The sequence below is a fragment of the Bombus huntii genome, chromosome 8 (assembly GCF_024542735.1).
Source record: "Bombus huntii isolate Logan2020A chromosome 8, iyBomHunt1.1, whole genome shotgun sequence".
Classification (NCBI taxonomy): domain Eukaryota; kingdom Metazoa; phylum Arthropoda; class Insecta; order Hymenoptera; family Apidae; genus Bombus; species Bombus huntii.
In genome coordinates, this window is record NC_066245.1 from 13,067,971 (window position 1) to 13,089,841 (window position 21,871).

General features: G+C 47.9%; 1 protein-coding gene across 1 annotated transcript in view; it reads left to right on the forward strand.

Annotated features, from left to right (window-relative positions):
- Nucleotides 1–21,871, forward strand: part of LOC126868409 (uncharacterized) — a 340,260-nt gene that overhangs the window by 246,629 nt on the left and 71,760 nt on the right. The window lies entirely within an intron of this gene.

Consider the following 21,871-nt stretch of genomic DNA (forward strand, 5'->3'; position numbering starts at 1 on the left):
GCGGCAGGACCGGATGGTTTCCAGAAGGAACACCTTCTGATCCCTGGCCTGCCTATAATCTTAACGAAATTATATAACATCTTGATTTATTGTTCCTATTTTCCTCCTATATGGAAGGAAAATAGAACAACATTGATTCCCGAAGCAAATAAGCCTAGCAGCCTGGTCGAGAATTGGAGGCCAATAACTATTGGCCCCATTCTCGGCCGCATTTTCTCCTCCATTATTGACGGGAGGATAAGAAGGGGCATTGTGTTGAATCCAAGGCAGAAAGGATTCACCGCCGAGAGCGGTTGTAAAATTAATATAGACCTGTTGAGCGCTGCCTTGGATCATAGTAAGAAAAAGAAAGGCGGGATATTCACAATAGTGGATATCTCAAAAGCCTTCGACACAGTGCCTCATTCGGTAATTGTTCCCTGCCTGAGGAGGAAGGGAGTGCCGACCCCCATTACTGACTTGATCAGTAGCATGTATAAAGAGGGCAAGACAATGATTAAAACTAAAAATAACACGGGGGTCGAGATTACGATCCTCAGAGGAGTTAAGCAGGGCGACCCTTTGTCGCCGCTGCTATTCAATCTGTGCTTGGAGCCACTGCTGGATTTGATCGAGAAGCAAACCAGTGGAATAAATATAAACGAGTCACGAAAGATTCCTGTACTGGCTTTCGCTGACGACGTAGTACTGCTCGGCGCTGATATCGGGGAAGCGCAACGCCAAGTGGATATGCTCAACGAGTATCTGAATGGCTTCGGTATGACCATCTCAAGGGATAAGAGTCAAATATTTCAAATAGTCGCAGAGAGACGAACTTGGTTCGTCAAAGAGCCAAAAGTAAAACTTGGGAATAACACCATCCCAACAATCGATCCCGACGAGGCCTTCAGGTACTTAGGCGCCAAAATGGGGCCATGGAAGGGCATACACTGTGGCGTAATTGTTCCCGAGCTTCTGAGTGTGGTGAGGAGGGTTAGAAAGCTCTCTCTCAAACCACGCCAGAAGCTCGAATTGATCACAAAATACATCTTTCCCCGATATATTTATAACCTTCTCGTAAACCCGCCGAGCGACTGCGTCCTAAGATTGCTGGACAGCGAAGTCAGGCAGGAAATAAAGGCCATATTCCACCTTACGCCTTCAACTGCCACTGGTTTCTTTTATGCCCCCAAATCCTGGGGCGGTTTAGGGTTGCCAAGATTTGAGCATATCGTCAAACTTGGCACCCTTAAAAGTGCAATTAAAATGAAAAACTCGATCGACCCAGCGGTCTCCAGCCTGATTGATGAAAAATGCAATGAAAAACTTAAGAAAATGGCCAACTCGCTGAGGATCAATTGGCCAGCCTCCGTAGAGGATATAGAAAGAGCCCGTAAGAGACTTAAAGCAGGACATACCAAGCAATGGGCCGAACTGAGAAGTCAGGGGCAGGGCGTACCTGACTTCTCGAGAAACAAAACTGGCAACGTGTGGCTTGAGGATTACGAACTGCTCAGGCCATCAAGATTTATAGATGCCCTCAAACTCAGGACCAATACCGTTGGAACAAGAACAGTACTGGCACGGGTCGACAAGAATTTGGACATTAACTGTAGAAAATGTCGAGCCCAGCCCGAGACCCTTGGACATATACTCGGGCTGTGCCAGTACACCAAGGGCCTGAGGATAAAGCGGCATGATGAGGCGAAAATGACTCTTGCCGAAAGTCTACGTACGAAAAACGAAGTTTTTGTTGAACCTACGCTCCGGGTGGGAGGTGATCTTTTCAAACCGGACCTCGTAATCAAAAACGAGGAAAGGGTTCTCGTGGTCGACGTTACCGTCCGTTACGAGAATAAGGATTACCTCTCGGGAGCGGAGAAGGAAAAGGTCAACAAATATCAGCCATGCCTCGAACACCTGAAGGCAAGATTTAATGTCGGCAAGGGTGAAGTAATACCGGTGGTCTTGGGCAGCCGTGTGGCACCATTACGCCTTCCACGGAATATAACCTCAAGCGCATGGGTATCGGTAATCAAGTAATAAAAACGCTTGTTATAAACGTTTTAAGAAGCTCCATAGAGATGTGCAATATATTTTTAGACACGTGAAGTAGACCCAGCTTTTAAAAATTACTATTTATTTATTTATTTATTTATATATTTATTATCATTCATTACGTCCAAGCAATATATTAAATTTGCTGTAACCTTCGGGTTACAAAGCAAATATGTTATATTTTAATGTCCCTACGAGGGGGATAAACCTCGGAAGTATGGTCCTCGTATCGAGGACCACAGATTAGGTTTCCACAGGCCTCGTCATTGGATTAGTGACGTTATAAAGGCGGTGTGTCGCCGGGACTTGGTTGTGCTTGCTTTATAGCAATGTGCGGCCGGTCTCGGTGGCGCATCGCCTTATTTTTTTTAAGCCGTTTTCGTGTTATTTATACGGAACGGAAAAGGTGAATAACAGCCTGGTCATCTGACCAGTGACATTATAAAAGAAAGCAATACGCCGCTGGCACTTTGCTGCGCGTGCTCGAAAAGCAATACGCCGCTGGGATTTGGCTGCGGGCGCTAGAAAGCAATATGCCGCTGGTCCTTAACCGCGTTCGCCCAAAAACGATACGCCGCTGGGACATAGGCGGATGAGCCGGAAGGTAGGCGCGGTCTGCCTATGCGTATGCTGGAAGAGCCGCGTGAGGGTGGCTGGTTGAGTGTAGCGATCTTGCTCGTTGGGTGGCGGGACGTTGAAAAACGGCTTGCCTCCGACGATGGAGGAGTCATAGTTGCTTGGGGGCAGGCAGGGCTTCGGCTCTGTCTGCTCAAGTCGCACTCCTACCTCCTCGTGGTACCGCCGGTAACATACTCATTCGTGTCAGCGTGGGGAGTATCCCCCCGGGCACCGAGTATGGCTAAAGGGAGTGCGGCGATGAAGGAGCGAGAGACAAAACCTAAAATCGGCTTGCCGATTCAACGGTGATTTCACCGTGAAAGAAATGGAGTTATCTCCTTTAAAAGGAACTCGTTCCTTGATTGTATTTTTTGGCACAACTTGGCAGTCACAAGGTTAATGATTTGGATACAATTGGAAAGTAATACTATATAAAATAAAATATCATGGTAAACCAAAACTCGCAAAGAGCCTCGGACGCGGCGTCTCTCGGTCCCGGAGGCGCCGTGGCGGATTCTTCCGCTCTGGAGGGGACTTCTGTTGACGACCTGGCTTCATCCTCGGACATGAGTGAGATAATGGTACCGATCGTGGGTGACCAGGTTGCCTGCCCTGTCTGCCAGAAAAGGGAAATCGACCTTTTCTTCTTGTCGTTATCAGACTTAGGGCGGCACCTGGAACAACATCATGTGACAGCCCGCATCCAATGGAGATGCAAAGACTGTGGGAAAGGCTTTCCGAAGCTTCATGGGGCCAGATGCCACCTGCCTCACTGTAGAGGCACGAGTCAAAGTGCTGCCGGCTCATATAGATGCGAAACCTGCCCCATGAGCTTTGGGACGCTTAGAGGGCTGTCCACCCACGAGCGGCATGCGCACCCTGCCGTAAGAAACGTCAAAAGAAGGGGAACGGACCCCCCTGAGAAAAAATGGACGTTAGAGGAGTTGGCTCAATTAAGGGAACTTTGTGAGACTTATAAGGACCACAAATTCCCTAATAAAATGATCAGTGAGATCCTCACCAGCAAGACGATCGATCAAATCAGATATCAGCGAAAGAAGCTGAGGCTGATTGGTGAGGAAACAGATCCCACTCAGGTGACAGAGGGAGGGTGCGATCCCGTTGATCCAGGCAATGCGTGTTTCGTAGAGCCTGGAATCAGCGGTCTAGAGTATCAAGAATGGAGGCTCCAATTGGAGTCCGCTATAACGACACAAGTCGAAGTGCCACCTGTTTTAAGGTGGGTCCACACTCGACTGATGACTATCTGGGTCTCTCTCAAGGGAAATAGGGAAGCCCTTGAGAGCGCTATAAACGATTTTTTAAAATTCACGCTCTATGGAGCTTTACGAGAAATTAACAAAAGGAAAAAGAGGGCAAGACAAGAAAATAAAAATAACAAACGGATTGCACACCAAAGTAATAAAAAGAATAGAAACGCAAGAAAGAGATACTCTTTCGCACGTTGCCAGGAGTTGTTCACAGAAAATTCTAGGAGGTTGGCTGATGCTGTCATAAATGATGATCAGGCCTTCCTCCAACCGGCTAGGGATCCACCTAATGCCGAGGAAGTGAAGAGGCTCTATGAGGATCTATGGGGCCAGACAGGACCTGTCGAAGTCCCTGTCCCAGGAAGTAGAGCCCCTGAGCTGTCCTTATGCGAAGTCTTCCCGCCAATTGCTGTTGAGGATGTGGCGGAGAAATTGAGCAAAATAAGAATGAAGGCTGCGGCAGGACCGGATGGTTTCCAGAAGGAACACCTTCTGATCCCTGGCCTGCCTATAATCTTAACGAAATTATATAACATCTTGATTTATTGTTCCTATTTTCCTCCTATATGGAAGGAAAATAGAACAACATTGATTCCCGAAGCAAATAAGCCTAGCAGCCTGGTCGAGAATTGGAGGCCAATAACTATTGGCCCCATTCTCGGCCGCATTTTCTCCTCCATTATTGACGGGAGGATAAGAAGGGGCATTGTGTTGAATCCAAGGCAGAAAGGATTCACCGCCGAGAGCGGTTGTAAAATTAATATAGACCTGTTGAGCGCTGCCTTGGATCATAGTAAGAAAAAGAAAGGCGGGATATTCACAATAGTGGATATCTCAAAAGCCTTCGACACAGTGCCTCATTCGGTAATTGTTCCCTGCCTGAGGAGGAAGGGAGTGCCGACCCCCATTACTGACTTGATCAGTAGCATGTATAAAGAGGGCAAGACAATGATTAAAACTAAAAATAACACGGGGGTCGAGATTACGATCCTCAGAGGAGTTAAGCAGGGCGACCCTTTGTCGCCGCTGCTATTCAATCTGTGCTTGGAGCCACTGCTGGATTTGATCGAGAAGCAAACCAGTGGAATAAATATAAACGAGTCACGAAAGATTCCTGTACTGGCTTTCGCTGACGACGTAGTACTGCTCGGCGCTGATATCGGGGAAGCGCAACGCCAAGTGGATATGCTCAACGAGTATCTGAATGGCTTCGGTGTGACCATCTCAAGGGATAAGAGTCAAATATTTCAAATAGTCGCAGAGAGACGAACTTGGTTCGTCAAAGAGCCAAAAGTAAAACTTGGGAATAACACCATCCCAACAATCGATCCCGACGAGGCCTTCAGGTACTTAGGCGCCAAAATGGGGCCATGGAAGGGCATACACTGTGGCGTAATTGTTCCCGAGCTTCTGAGTGTGGTGAGGAGGGTTAGAAAGCTCTCTCTTCAACCACGCCAGAAGCTCGAATTGATCACAAAATACATCTTTCCCCGATATATTTATAACCTTCTCGTAAACCCGCCGAGCGACTGCGTCCTAAGATTGCTGGACAGCGAAGTCAGGCAGGAAATAAAGGCCATATTCCACCTTACGCCTTCAACTGCCACTGGTTTCTTTTATGCCCCCAAATCCTGGGGCGGTTTAGGGTTGCCAAGATTTGAGCATATCGTCAAACTTGGCACCCTTAAAAGTGCAATTAAAATGAAAAACTCGATCGACCCAGCGGTCTCCAGCCTGATTGATGAAAAATGCAATGAAAAACTTAAGAAAATGGCCAACTCGCTGAGGATCAATTGGCCAGCCTCCGTAGAGGATATAGAAAGAGCCCGTAAGAGACTTAAAGCAGGACATACCAAGCAATGGGCCGAACTGAGAAGTCAGGGGCAGGGCGTACCTGACTTCTCGAGAAACAAAACTGGCAACGTGTGGCTTGAGGATTACGAACTGCTCAGGCCATCAAGATTTATAGATGCCCTCAAACTCAGGACCAATACCGTTGGAACAAGAACAGTACTGGCACGGGTCGACAAGAATTTGGACATTAACTGTAGAAAATGTCGAGCCCAGCCCGAGACCCTTGGACATATACTCGGGCTGTGCCAGTACACCAAGGGCCTGAGGATAAAGCGGCATGATGAGGCGAAAATGACTCTTGCCGAAAGTCTACGTACGAAAAACGAAGTTTTTGTTGAACCTACGCTCCGGGTGGGAGGTGATCTTTTCAAACCGGACCTCGTAATCAAAAACGAGGAAAGGGTTCTCGTGGTCGACGTTACCGTCCGTTACGAGAATAAGGATTACCTCTCGGGAGCGGAGAAGGAAAAGGTCAACAAATATCAGCCATGCCTCGAACACCTGAAGGCAAGATTTAATGTCGGCAAGGGTGAAGTAATACCGGTGGTCTTGGGCAGCCGTGTGGCACCATTACGCCTTCCACGGAATATAACCTCAAGCGCATGGGTATCGGTAATCAAGTAATAAAAACGCTTGTTATAAACGTTTTAAGAAGCTCCATAGAGATGTGCAATATATTTTTAGACACGTGAAGTAGACCCAGCTTTTAAAAATTACTATTTATTTATTTATTTATTTATATATTTATTATCATTCATTACGTCCAAGCAATATATTAAATTTGCTGTAACCTTCGGGTTACAAAGCAAATATGTTATATTTTAATGTCCCTACGAGGGGGATAAACCTCGGAAGTATGGTCCTCGTATCGAGGACCACAGATTAGGTTTCCACAGGCCTCGTCATTGGATTAGTGACGTTATAAAGGCGGTGTGTCGCCGGGACTTGGTTGTGCTTGCTTTATAGCAATGTGCGGCCGGTCTCGGTGGCGCATCGCCTTATTTTTTTTAAGCCGTTTTCGTGTTATTTATACGGAACGGAAAAGGTGAATAACAGCCTGGTCATCTGACCAGTGACATTATAAAAGAAAGCAATACGCCGCTGGCACTTTGCTGCGCGTGCTCGAAAAGCAATACGCCGCTGGGATTTGGCTGCGGGCGCTAGAAAGCAATATGCCGCTGGTCCTTAACCGCGTTCGCCCAAAAACGATACGCCGCTGGGACATAGGCGGATGAGCCGGAAGGTAGGCGCGGTCTGCCTATGCGTATGCTGGAAGAGCCGCGTGAGGGTGGCTGGTTGAGTGTAGCGATCTTGCTCGTTGGGTGGCGGGACGTTGAAAAACGGCTTGCCTCCGACGATGGAGGAGTCATAGTTGCTTGGGGGCAGGCAGGGCTTCGGCTCTGTCTGCTCAAGTCGCACTCCTACCTCCTCGTGGTACCGCCGGTAACATACTCATTCGTGTCAGCGTGGGGAGTATCCCCCCGGGCACCGAGTATGGCTAAAGGGAGTGCGGCGATGAAGGAGCGAGAGACAAAACCTAAAATCGGCTTGCCGATTCAACGGTGATTTCACCGTGAAAGAAATGGAGTTATCTCCTTTAAAAGGAACTCGTTCCTTGATTGTATTTTTTGGCACAACTTGGCAGTCACAAGGTTAATGATTTGGATACAATTGGAAAGTAATACTATATAAAATAAAATATCATGGTAAACCAAAACTCGCAAAGAGCCTCGGACGCGGCGTCTCTCGGTCCCGGAGGCGCCGTGGCGGATTCTTCCGCTCTGGAGGGGACTTCTGTTGACGACCTGGCTTCATCCTCGGACATGAGTGAGATAATGGTACCGATCGTGGGTGACCAGGTTGCCTGCCCTGTCTGCCAGAAAAGGGAAATCGACCTTTTCTTCTTGTCGTTATCAGACTTAGGGCGGCACCTGGAACAACATCATGTGACAGCCCGCATCCAATGGAGATGCAAAGACTGTGGGAAAGGCTTTCCGAAGCTTCATGGGGCCAGATGCCACCTGCCTCACTGTAGAGGCACGAGTCAAAGTGCTGCCGGCTCATATAGATGCGAAACCTGCCCCATGAGCTTTGGGACGCTTAGAGGGCTGTCCACCCACGAGCGGCATGCGCACCCTGCCGTAAGAAACGTCAAAAGAAGGGGAACGGACCCCCCTGAGAAAAAATGGACGTTAGAGGAGATGGCTCAATTAAGGGAACTTTGTGAGACTTATAAGGACCACAAATTCCCTAATAAAATGATCAGTGAGATCCTCACCAGCAAGACGATCGATCAAATCAGATATCAGCGAAAGAAGCTGAGGCTGATTGGTGAGGAAACAGATCCCACTCAGGTGACAGAGGGAGGGTGCGATCCCGTTGATCCAGGCAATGCGTGTTTCGTAGAGCCTGGAATCAGCGGTCTAGAGTATCAAGAATGGAGGCTCCAATTGGAGTCCGCTATAACGACACAAGTCGAAGTGCCACCTGTTTTAAGGTGGGTCCACACTCGACTGATGACTATCTGGGTCTCTCTCAAGGGAAATAGGGAAGCCCTTGAGAGCGCTATAAACGATTTTTTAAAATTCACGCTCTATGGAGCTTTACGAGAAATTAACAAAAGGAAAAAGAGGGCAAGACAAGAAAATAAAAATAACAAACGGATTGCACACCAAAGTAATAAAAAGAATAGAAACGCAAGAAAGAGATACTCTTTCGCACGTTGCCAGGAGTTGTTCACAGAAAATTCTAGGAGGTTGGCTGATGCTGTCATAAATGATGATCAGGCCTTCCTCCAACCGGCTAGGGATCCACCTAATGCCGAGGAAGTGAAGAGGCTCTATGAGGATCTATGGGGCCAGACAGGACCTGTCGAAGTCCCTGTCCCAGGAAGTAGAGCCCCTGAGCTGTCCTTATGCGAAGTCTTCCCGCCAATTGCTGTTGAGGATGTGGCGGAGAAATTGAGCAAAATAAGAATGAAGGCTGCGGCAGGACCGGATGGTTTCCAGAAGGAACACCTTCTGATCCCTGGCCTGCCTATAATCTTAACGAAATTATATAACATCTTGATTTATTGTTCCTATTTTCCTCCTATATGGAAGGAAAATAGAACAACATTGATTCCCGAAGCAAATAAGCCTAGCAGCCTGGTCGAGAATTGGAGGCCAATAACTATTGGCCCCATTCTCGGCCGCATTTTCTCCTCCATTATTGACGGGAGGATAAGAAGGGGCATTGTGTTGAATCCAAGGCAGAAAGGATTCACCGCCGAGAGCGGTTGTAAAATTAATATAGACCTGTTGAGCGCTGCCTTGGATCATAGTAAGAAAAAGAAAGGCGGGATATTCACAATAGTGGATATCTCAAAAGCCTTCGACACAGTGCCTCATTCGGTAATTGTTCCCTGCCTGAGGAGGAAGGGAGTGCCGACCCCCATTACTGACTTGATCAGTAGCATGTATAAAGAGGGCAAGACAATGATTAAAACTAAAAATAACACGGGGGTCGAGATTACGATCCTCAGAGGAGTTAAGCAGGGCGACCCTTTGTCGCCGCTGCTATTCAATCTGTGCTTGGAGCCACTGCTGGATTTGATCGAGAAGCAAACCAGTGGAATAAATATAAACGAGTCACGAAAGATTCCTGTACTGGCTTTCGCTGACGACGTAGTACTGCTCGGCGCTGATATCGGGGAAGCGCAACGCCAAGTGGATATGCTCAACGAGTATCTGAATGGCTTCGGTATGACCATCTCAAGGGATAAGAGTCAAATTTTTCAAATAGTCGCAGAGAGACGAACTTGGTTCGTCAAAGAGCCAAAAGTAAAACTTGGGAATAACACCATCCCAACAATCGATCCCGACGAGGCCTTCAGGTACTTAGGCGCCAAAATGGGGCCATGGAAGGGCATACACTGTGGCGTAATTGTTCCCGAGCTTCTGAGTGTGGTGAGGAGGGTTAGAAAGCTCTCTCTCAAACCACGCCAGAAGCTCGAATTGATCACAAAATACATCTTTCCCCGATATATTTATAACCTTCTCGTAAACCCGCCGAGCGACTGCGTCCTAAGATTGCTGGACAGCGAAGTCAGGCAGGAAATAAAGGCCATATTCCACCTTACGCCTTCAACTGCCACTGGTTTCTTTTATGCCCCCAAATCCTGGGGCGGTTTAGGGTTGCCAAGATTTGAGCATATCGTCAAACTTGGCACCCTTAAAAGTGCAATTAAAATGAAAAACTCGATCGACCCAGCGGTCTCCAGCCTGATTGATGAAAAATGCAATGAAAAACTTAAGAAAATGGCCAACTCGCTGAGGATCAATTGGCCAGCCTCCGTAGAGGATATAGAAAGAGCCCGTAAGAGACTTAAAGCAGGACATACCAAGCAATGGGCCGAACTGAGAAGTCAGGGGCAGGGCGTACCTGACTTCTCGAGAAACAAAACTGGCAACGTGTGGCTTGAGGATTACGAACTGCTCAGGCCATCAAGATTTATAGATGCCCTCAAACTCAGGACCAATACCGTTGGAACAAGAACAGTACTGGCACGGGTCGACAAGAATTTGGACATTAACTGTAGAAAATGTCGAGCCCAGCCCGAGACCCTTGGACATATACTCGGGCTGTGCCAGTACACCAAGGGCCTGAGGATAAAGCGGCATGATGAGGCGAAAATGACTCTTGCCGAAAGTCTACGTACGAAAAACGAAGTTTTTGTTGAACCTACGCTCCGGGTGGGAGGTGATCTTTTCAAACCGGACCTCGTAATCAAAAACGAGGAAAGGGTTCTCGTGGTCGACGTTACCGTCCGTTACGAGAATAAGGATTACCTCTCGGGAGCGGAGAAGGAAAAGGTCAACAAATATCAGCCATGCCTCGAACACCTGAAGGCAAGATTTAATGTCGGCAAGGGTGAAGTAATACCGGTGGTCTTGGGCAGCCGTGTGGCACCATTACGCCTTCCACGGAATATAACCTCAAGCGCATGGGTATCGGTAATCAAGTAATAAAAACGCTTGTTATAAACGTTTTAAGAAGCTCCATAGAGATGTGCAATATATTTTTAGACACGTGAAGTAGACCCAGCTTTTAAAAATTACTATTTATTTATTTATTTATTTATATATTTATTATCATTCATTACGTCCAAGCAATATATTAAATTTGCTGTAACCTTCGGGTTACAAAGCAAATATGTTATATTTTAATGTCCCTACGAGGGGGATAAACCTCGGAAGTATGGTCCTCGTATCGAGGACCACAGATTAGGTTTCCACAGGCCTCGTCATTGGATTAGTGACGTTATAAAGGCGGTGTGTCGCCGGGACTTGGTTGTGCTTGCTTTATAGCAATGTGCGGCCGGTCTCGGTGGCGCATCGCCTTATTTTTTTTAAGCCGTTTTCGTGTTATTTATACGGAACGGAAAAGGTGAATAACAGCCTGGTCATCTGACCAGTGACATTATAAAAGAAAGCAATACGCCGCTGGCACTTTGCTGCGCGTGCTCGAAAAGCAATACGCCGCTGGGATTTGGCTGCGGGCGCTAGAAAGCAATATGCCGCTGGTCCTTAACCGCGTTCGCCCAAAAACGATACGCCGCTGGGACATAGGCGGATGAGCCGGAAGGTAGGCGCGGTCTGCCTATGCGTATGCTGGAAGAGCCGCGTGAGGGTGGCTGGTTGAGTGTAGCGATCTTGCTCGTTGGGTGGCGGGACGTTGAAAAACGGCTTGCCTCCGACGATGGAGGAGTCATAGTTGCTTGGGGGCAGGCAGGGCTTCGGCTCTGTCTGCTCAAGTCGCACTCCTACCTCCTCGTGGTACCGCCGGTAACATACTCATTCGTGTCAGCGTGGGGAGTATCCCCCCGGGCACCGAGTATGGCTAAAGGGAGTGCGGCGATGAAGGAGCGAGAGACAAAACCTAAAATCGGCTTGCCGATTCAACGGTGATTTCACCGTGAAAGAAATGGAGTTATCTCCTTTAAAAGGAACTCGTTCCTTGATTGTATTTTTTGGCACAACTTGGCAGTCACAAGGTTAATGATTTGGATACAATTGGAAAGTAATACTATATAAAATAAAATATCATGGTAAACCAAAACTCGCAAAGAGCCTCGGACGCGGCGTCTCTCGGTCCCGGAGGCGCCGTGGCGGATTCTTCCGCTCTGGAGGGGACTTCTGTTGACGACCTGGCTTCATCCTCGGACATGAGTGAGATAATGGTACCGATCGTGGGTGACCAGGTTGCCTGCCCTGTCTGCCAGAAAAGGGAAATCGACCTTTTCTTCTTGTCGTTATCAGACTTAGGGCGGCACCTGGAACAACATCATGTGACAGCCCGCATCCAATGGAGATGCAAAGACTGTGGGAAAGGCTTTCCGAAGCTTCATGGGGCCAGATGCCACCTGCCTCACTGTAGAGGCACGAGTCAAAGTGCTGCCGGCTCATATAGATGCGAAACCTGCCCCATGAGCTTTGGGACGCTTAGAGGGCTGTCCACCCACGAGCGGCATGCGCACCCTGCCGTAAGAAACGTCAAAAGAAGGGGAACGGACCCCCCTGAGAAAAAATGGACGTTAGAGGAGATGGCTCAATTAAGGGAACTTTGTGAGACTTATAAGGACCACAAATTCCCTAATAAAATGATCAGTGAGATCCTCACCAGCAAGACGATCGATCAAATCAGATATCAGCGAAAGAAGCTGAGGCTGATTGGTGAGGAAACAGATCCCACTCAGGTGACAGAGGGAGGGTGCGATCCCGTTGATCCAGGCAATGCGTGTTTCGAAGAGCCTGGAATCAGCGGTCTAGAGTATCAAGAATGGAGGCTCCAATTGGAGTCCGCTATAACGACACAAGTCGAAGTGCCACCTGTTTTAAGGTGGGTCCACACTCGACTGATGACTATCTGGGTCTCTCTCAAGGGAAATAGGGAAGCCCTTGAGAGCGCTATAAACGATTTTTTAAAATTCACGCTCTATGGAGCTTTACGAGAAATTAACAAAAGGAAAAAGAGGGCAAGACAAGAAAATAAAAATAACAAACGGATTGCACACCAAAGTAATAAAAAGAATAGAAACGCAAGAAAGAGATACTCTTTCGCACGTTGCCAGGAGTTGTTCACAGAAAATTCTAGGAGGTTGGCTGATGCTGTCATAAATGATGATCAGGCCTTCCTCCAACCGGCTAGGGATCCACCTAATGCCGAGGAAGTGAAGAGGCTCTATGAGGATCTATGGGGCCAGACAGGACCTGTCGAAGTCCCTGTCCCAGGAAGTAGAGCCCCTGAGCTGTCCTTATGCGAAGTCTTCCCGCCAATTGCTGTTGAGGATGTGGCGGAGAAATTGAGCAAAATAAGAATGAAGGCTGCGGCAGGACCGGATGGTTTCCAGAAGGAACACCTTCTGATCCCTGGCCTGCCTATAATCTTAACGAAATTATATAACATCTTGATTTATTGTTCCTATTTTCCTCCTATATGGAAGGAAAATAGAACAACATTGATTCCCGAAGCAAATAAGCCTAGCAGCCTGGTCGAGAATTGGAGGCCAATAACTATTGGCCCCATTCTCGGCCGCATTTTCTCCTCCATTATTGACGGGAGGATAAGAAGGGGCATTGTGTTGAATCCAAGGCAGAAAGGATTCACCGCCGAGAGCGGTTGTAAAATTAATATAGACCTGTTGAGCGCTGCCTTGGATCATAGTAAGAAAAAGAAAGGCGGGATATTCACAATAGTGGATATCTCAAAAGCCTTCGACACAGTGCCTCATTCGGTAATTGTTCCCTGCCTGAGGAGGAAGGGAGTGCCGACCCCCATTACTGACTTGATCAGTAGCATGTATAAAGAGGGCAAGACAATGATTAAAACTAAAAATAACACGGGGGTCGAGATTACGATCCTCAGAGGAGTTAAGCAGGGCGACCCTTTGTCGCCGCTGCTATTCAATCTGTGCTTGGAGCCACTGCTGGATTTGATCGAGAAGCAAACCAGTGGAATAAATATAAACGAGTCACGAAAGATTCCTGTACTGGCTTTCGCTGACGACGTAGTACTGCTCGGCGCTGATATCGGGGAAGCGCAACGCCAAGTGGATATGCTCAACGAGTATCTGAATGGCTTCGGTATGACCATCTCAAGGGATAAGAGTCAAATTTTTCAAATAGTCGCAGAGAGACGAACTTGGTTCGTCAAAGAGCCAAAAGTAAAACTTGGGAATAACACCATCCCAACAATCGATCCCGACGAGGCCTTCAGGTACTTAGGCGCCAAAATGGGGCCATGGAAGGGCATACACTGTGGCGTAATTGTTCCCGAGCTTCTGAGTGTGGTGAGGAGGGTTAGAAAGCTCTCTCTCAAACCACGCCAGAAGCTCGAATTGATCACAAAATACATCTTTCCCCGATATATTTATAACCTTCTCGTAAACCCGCCGAGCGACTGCGTCCTAAGATTGCTGGACAGCGAAGTCAGGCAGGAAATAAAGGCCATATTCCACCTTACGCCTTCAACTGCCACTGGTTTCTTTTATGCCCCCAAATCCTGGGGCGGTTTAGGGTTGCCAAGATTTGAGCATATCGTCAAACTTGGCACCCTTAAAAGTGCAATTAAAATGAAAAACTCGATCGACCCAGCGGTCTCCAGCCTGATTGATGAAAAATGCAATGAAAAACTTAAGAAAATGGCCAACTCGCTGAGGATCAATTGGCCAGCCTCCGTAGAGGATATAGAAAGAGCCCGTAAGAGACTTAAAGCAGGACATACCAAGCAATGGGCCGAACTGAGAAGTCAGGGGCAGGGCGTACCTGACTTCTCGAGAAACAAAACTGGCAACGTGTGGCTTGAGGATTACGAACTGCTCAGGCCATCAAGATTTATAGATGCCCTCAAACTCAGGACCAATACCGTTGGAACAAGAACAGTACTGGCACGGGTCGACAAGAATTTGGACATTAACTGTAGAAAATGTCGAGCCCAGCCCGAGACCCTTGGACATATACTCGGGCTGTGCCAGTACACCAAGGGCCTGAGGATAAAGCGGCATGATGAGGCGAAAATGACTCTTGCCGAAAGTCTACGTACGAAAAACGAAGTTTTTGTTGAACCTACGCTCCGGGTGGGAGGTGATCTTTTCAAACCGGACCTCGTAATCAAAAACGAGGAAAGGGTTCTCGTGGTCGACGTTACCGTCCGTTACGAGAATAAGGATTACCTCTCGGGAGCGGAGAAGGAAAAGGTCAACAAATATCAGCCATGCCTCGAACACCTGAAGGCAAGATTTAATGTCGGCAAGGGTGAAGTAATACCGGTGGTCTTGGGCAGCCGTGTGGCACCATTACGCCTTCCACGGAATATAACCTCAAGCGCATGGGTATCGGTAATCAAGTAATAAAAACGCTTGTTATAAACGTTTTAAGAAGCTCCATAGAGATGTGCAATATATTTTTAGACACGTGAAGTAGACCCAGCTTTTAAAAATTACTATTTATTTATTTATTTATTTATATATTTATTATCATTCATTACGTCCAAGCAATATATTAAATTTGCTGTAACCTTCGGGTTACAAAGCAAATATGTTATATTTTAATGTCCCTACGAGGGGGATAAACCTCGGAAGTATGGTCCTCGTATCGAGGACCACAGATTAGGTTTCCACAGGCCTCGTCATTGGATTAGTGACGTTATAAAGGCGGTGTGTCGCCGGGACTTGGTTGTGCTTGCTTTATAGCAATGTGCGGCCGGTCTCGGTGGCGCATCGCCTTATTTTTTTTAAGCCGTTTTCGTGTTATTTATACGGAACGGAAAAGGTGAATAACAGCCTGGTCATCTGACCAGTGACATTATAAAAGAAAGCAATACGCCGCTGGCACTTTGCTGCGCGTGCTCGAAAAGCAATACGCCGCTGGGATTTGGCTGCGGGCGCTAGAAAGCAATATGCCGCTGGTCCTTAACCGCGTTCGCCCAAAAACGATACGCCGCTGGGACATAGGCGGATGAGCCGGAAGGTAGGCGCGGTCTGCCTATGCGTATGCTGGAAGAGCCGCGTGAGGGTGGCTGGTTGAGTGTAGCGATCTTGCTCGTTGGGTGGCGGGACGTTGAAAAACGGCTTGCCTCCGACGATGGAGGAGTCATAGTTGCTTGGGGGCAGGCAGGGCTTCGGCTCTGTCTGCTCAAGTCGCACTCCTACCTCCTCGTGGTACCGCCGGTAACATACTCATTCGTGTCAGCGTGGGGAGTATCCCCCCGGGCACCGAGTATGGCTAAAGGGAGTGCGGCGATGAAGGAGCGAGAGACAAAACCTAAAATCGGCTTGCCGATTCAACGGTGATTTCACCGTGAAAGAAATGGAGTTATCTCCTTTAAAAGGAACTCGTTCCTTGATTGTATTTTTTGGCACAACTTGGCAGTCACAAGGTTAATGATTTGGATACAATTGGAAAGTAATACTATATAAAATAAAATATCATGGTAAACCAAAACTCGCAAAGAGCCTCGGACGCGGCGTCTCTCGGTCCCGGAGGCGCCGTGGCGGATTCTTCCGCTCTGGAGGGGACTTCTGTTGACGACCTGGCTTCATCCTCGGACATGAGTGAGATAATGGTACCGATCGTGGGTGACCAGGTTGCCTGCCCTGTCTGCCAGAAAAGGGAAATCGACCTTTTCTTCTTGTCGTTATCAGACTTAGGGCGGCACCTGGAACAACATCATGTGACAGCCCGCATCCAATGGAGATGCAAAGACTGTGGGAAAGGCTTTCCGAAGCTTCATGGGGCCAGATGCCACCTGCCTCACTGTAGAGGCACGAGTCAAAGTGCTGCCGGCTCATATAGATGCGAAACCTGCCCCATGAGCTTTGGGACGCTTAGAGGGCTGTCCACCCACGAGCGGCATGCGCACCCTGCCGTAAGAAACGTCAAAAGAAGGGGAACGGACCCCCCTGAGAAAAAATGGACGTTAGAGGAGATGGCTCAATTAAGGGAACTTTGTGAGACTTATAAGGACCACAAATTCCCTAATAAAATGATCAGTGAGATCCTCACCAGCAAGACGATCGATCAAATCAGATATCAGCGAAAGAAGCTGAGGCTGATTGGTGAGGAAACAGATCCCACTCAGGTGACAGAGGGAGGGTGCGATCCCGTTGATCCAGGCAATGCGTGTTTCGAAGAGCCTGGAATCAGCGGTCTAGAGTATCAAGAATGGAGGCTCCAATTGGAGTCCGCTATAACGACACAAGTCGAAGTGCCACCTGTTTTAAGGTGGGTCCACACTCGACTGATGACTATCTGGGTCTCTCTCAAGGGAAATAGGGAAGCCCTTGAGAGCGCTATAAACGATTTTTTAAAATTCACGCTCTATGGAGCTTTACGAGAAATTAACAAAAGGAAAAAGAGGGCAAGACAAGAAAATAAAAATAACAAACGGATTGCACACCAAAGTAATAAAAAGAATAGAAACGCAAGAAAGAGATACTCTTTCGCACGTTGCCAGGAGTTGTTCACAGAAAATTCTAGGAGGTTGGCTGATGCTGTCATAAATGATGATCAGGCCTTCCTCCAACCGGCTAGGGATCCACCTAATGCCGAGGAAGTGAAGAGGCTCTATGAGGATCTATGGGGCCAGACAGGACCTGTCGAAGTCCCTGTCCCAGGAAGTAGAGCCCCTGAGCTGTCCTTATGCGAAGTCTTCCCGCCAATTGCTGTTGAGGATGTGGCGGAGAAATTGAGCAAAATAAGAATGAAGGCTGCGGCAGGACCGGATGGTTTCCAGAAGGAACACCTTCTGATCCCTGGCCTGCCTATAATCTTAACGAAATTATATAACATCTTGATTTATTGTTCCTATTTTCCTCCTATATGGAAGGAAAATAGAACAACATTGATTCCCGAAGCAAATAAGCCTAGCAGCCTGGTCGAGAATTGGAGGCCAATAACTATTGGCCCCATTCTCGGCCGCATTTTCTCCTCCATTATTGACGGGAGGATAAGAAGGGGCATTGTGTTGAATCCAAGGCAGAAAGGATTCACCGCCGAGAGCGGTTGTAAAATTAATATAGACCTGTTGAGCGCTGCCTTGGATCATAGTAAGAAAAAGAAAGGCGGGATATTCACAATAGTGGATATCTCAAAAGCCTTCGACACAGTGCCTCATTCGGTAATTGTTCCCTGCCTGAGGAGGAAGGGAGTGCCGACCCCCATTACTGACTTGATCAGTAGCATGTATAAAGAGGGCAAGACAATGATTAAAACTAAAAATAACACGGGGGTCGAGATTACGATCCTCAGAGGAGTTAAGCAGGGCGACCCTTTGTCGCCGCTGCTATTCAATCTGTGCTTGGAGCCACTGCTGGATTTGATCGAGAAGCAAACCAGTGGAATAAATATAAACGAGTCACGAAAGATTCCTGTACTGGCTTTCGCTGACGACGTAGTACTGCTCGGCGCTGATATCGGGGAAGCGCAACGCCAAGTGGATATGCTCAACGAGTATCTGAATGGCTTCGGTATGACCATCTCAAGGGATAAGAGTCAAATTTTTCAAATAGTCGCAGAGAGACGAACTTGGTTCGTCAAAGAGCCAAAAGTAAAACTTGGGAATAACACCATCCCAACAATCGATCCCGACGAGGCCTTCAGGTACTTAGGCGCCAAAATGGGGCCATGGAAGGGCATACACTGTGGCGTAATTGTTCCCGAGCTTCTGAGTGTGGTGAGGAGGGTTAGAAAGCTCTCTCTCAAACCACGCCAGAAGCTCGAATTGATCACAAAATACATCTTTCCCCGATATATTTATAACCTTCTCGTAAACCCGCCGAGCGACTGCGTCCTAAGATTGCTGGACAGCGAAGTCAGGCAGGAAATAAAGGCCATATTCCACCTTACGCCTTCAACTGCCACTGGTTTCTTTTATGCCCCCAAATCCTGGGGCGGTTTAGGGTTGCCAAGATTTGAGCATATCGTCAAACTTGGCACCCTTAAAAGTGCAATTAAAATGAAAAACTCGATCGACCCAGCGGTCTCCAGCCTGATTGATGAAAAATGCAATGAAAAACTTAAGAAAATGGCCAACTCGCTGAGGATCAATTGGCCAGCCTCCGTAGAGGATATAGAAAGAGCCCGTAAGAGACTTAAAGCAGGACATACCAAGCAATGGGCCGAACTGAGAAGTCAGGGGCAGGGCGTACCTGACTTCTCGAGAAACAAAACTGGCAACGTGTGGCTTGAGGATTACGAACTGCTCAGGCCATCAAGATTTATAGATGCCCTCAAACTCAGGACCAATACCGTTGGAACAAGAACAGTACTGGCACGGGTCGACAAGAATTTGGACATTAACTGTAGAAAATGTCGAGCCCAGCCCGAGACCCTTGGACATATACTCGGGCTGTGCCAGTACACCAAGGGCCTGAGGATAAAGCGGCATGATGAGGCGAAAATGACTCTTGCCGAAAGTCTACGTACGAAAAACGAAGTTTTTGTTGAACCTACGCTCCGGGTGGGAGGTGATCTTTTCAAACCGGACCTCGTAATCAAAAACGAGGAAAGGGTTCTCGTGGTCGACGTTACCGTCCGTTACGAGAATAAGGATTACCTCTCGGGAGCGGAGAAGGAAAAGGTCAACAAATATCAGCCATGCCTCGAACACCTGAAGGCAAGATTTAATGTCGGCAAGGGTGAAGTAATACCGGTGGTCTTGGGCAGCCGTGGCACCATTACGCCTTCCACGGAATATAACCTCAAGCGCATGGGTATCGGTAATCAAGTAATAAAAACGCTTGTTATAAACGTTTTAAGAAGCTCCATAGAGATGTGCAATATATTTTTAGACACGTGAAGTAGACCCAGCTTTTAAAAATTACTATTTATTTATTTATTTATTTATATATTTCTTATCATTCATTACGTCCAAGCAATATATTAAATTTGCTGTAACCTTCGGGTTACAAAGCAAATATGTTATATTTTAATGTCCCTACGAGGGGGATAAACCTCGGAAGTATGGTCCTCGTATCGAGGACCACAGATTAGGTTTCCGCAGGCCTCGTCATTGGATTAGTGACGTTATAAAGGCGGTGTGTCGCCGGGACTTGGTTGTGCTTGCTTTATAGCAATGTGCGGCCGGTCTCGGTGGCGCATCGCCTTATTTTTTTTAAGCCGTTTTCGTGTTATTTATACGGAACGGAAAAGGTGAATAACAGCCTGGTCATCTGACCAGTGACATTATAAAAGAAAGCAATACGCCGCTGGCACTTTGCTGCGCGTGCTCGAAAAGCAATACGCCGCTGGGATTTGGCTGCGGGCGCTAGAAAGCAATATGCCGCTGGTCCTTAACCGCGTTCGCCCAAAAACGATACGCCGCTGGGACATAGGCGGATGAGCCGGAAGGTAGGCGCGGTCTGCCTATGCGTATGCTGGAAGAGCCGCGTGAGGGTGGCTGGTTGAGTGTAGCGATCTTGCTCGTTGGGTGGCGGGACGTTGAAAAACGGCTTGCCTCCGACGATGGAGGAGTCATAGTTGCTTGGGGGCAGGCAGGGCTTCGGCTCTGTCTGCTCAAGTCGCACTCCTACCTCCTCGTGGTACCGCCGGTAACATACTCATTCGTGTCAGCGTGGGGAGTATCCCCCCGGGCACCGAGTATGGCTAAAGGGAGTGCGGCGATGAAGGAGCGAGAGACAAAACCTAAAATCGGCTTGCCGATTCAACGGTGATTTCACCGTGAAAGAAATGGAGTTATCTCCTTTAAAAGGAACTCGTTCCTTGATTGTATTTTTTGGCACAACTTGGCAGTCACAAGGTTAATGATTTGGATACAATTGGAAAGTAATACTATATAAAATAAAATATCATGGTAAACCAAAACTCGCAAAGAGCCTCGGACGCGGCGTCTCTCGGTCCCGGAGGCGCCGTGGCGGATTCTTCCGCTCTGGAGGGGACTTCTGTTGACGACCTGGCTTCATCCTCGGACATGAGTGAGATAATGGTACCGATCGTGGGTGACCAGGTTGCCTGCCCTGTCTGCCAGAAAAGGGAAATCGACCTTTTCTTCTTGTCGTTATCAGACTTAGGGCGGCACCTGGAACAACATCATGTGACAGCCCGCATCCAATGGAGATGCAAAGACTGTGGGAAAGGCTTTCCGAAGCTTCATGGGGCCAGATGCCACCTGCCTCACTGTAGAGGCACGAGTCAAAGTGCTGCCGGCTCATATAGATGCGAAACCTGCCCCATGAGCTTTGGGACGCTTAGAGGGCTGTCCACCCACGAGCGGCATGCGCACCCTGCCGTAAGAAACGTCAAAAGAAGGGGAACGGACCCCCCTGAGAAAAAATGGACGTTAGAGGAGTTGGCTCAATTAAGGGAACTTTGTGAGACTTATAAGGACCACAAATTCCCTAATAAAATGATCAGTGAGATCCTCACCAGCAAGACGATCGATCAAATCAGATATCAGCGAAAGAAGCTGAGGCTGATTGGTGAGGAAACAGATCCCACTCAGGTGACAGAGGGAGGGTGCGATCCCGTTGATCCAGGCAATGCGTGTTTCGAAGAGCCTGGAATCAGCGGTCTAGAGTATCAAGAATGGAGGCTCCAATTGGAGTCCGCTATAACGACACAAGTCGAAGTGCCACCTGTTTTAAGGTGGGTCCACACTCGACTGATGACTATCTGGGTCTCTCTCAAGGGAAATAGGGAAGCCCTTGAGAGCGCTATAAACGATTTTTTAAAATTCACGCTCTATGGAGCTTTACGAGAAATTAACAAAAGGAAAAAGAGGGCAAGACAAGAAAATAAAAATAACAAACGGATTGCACACCAAAGTAATAAAAAGAATAGAAACGCAAGAAAGAGATACTCTTTCGCACGTTGCCAGGAGTTGTTCACAGAAAATTCTAGGAGGTTGGCTGATGCTGTCATAAATGATGATCAGGCCTTCCTCCAACCGGCTAGGGATCCACCTAATGCCGAGGAAGTGAAGAGGCTCTATGAGGATCTATGGGGCCAGACAGGACCTGTCGAAGTCCCTGTCCCAGGAAGTAGAGCCCCTGAGCTGTCCTTATGCGAAGTCTTCCCGCCAATTGCTGTTGAGGA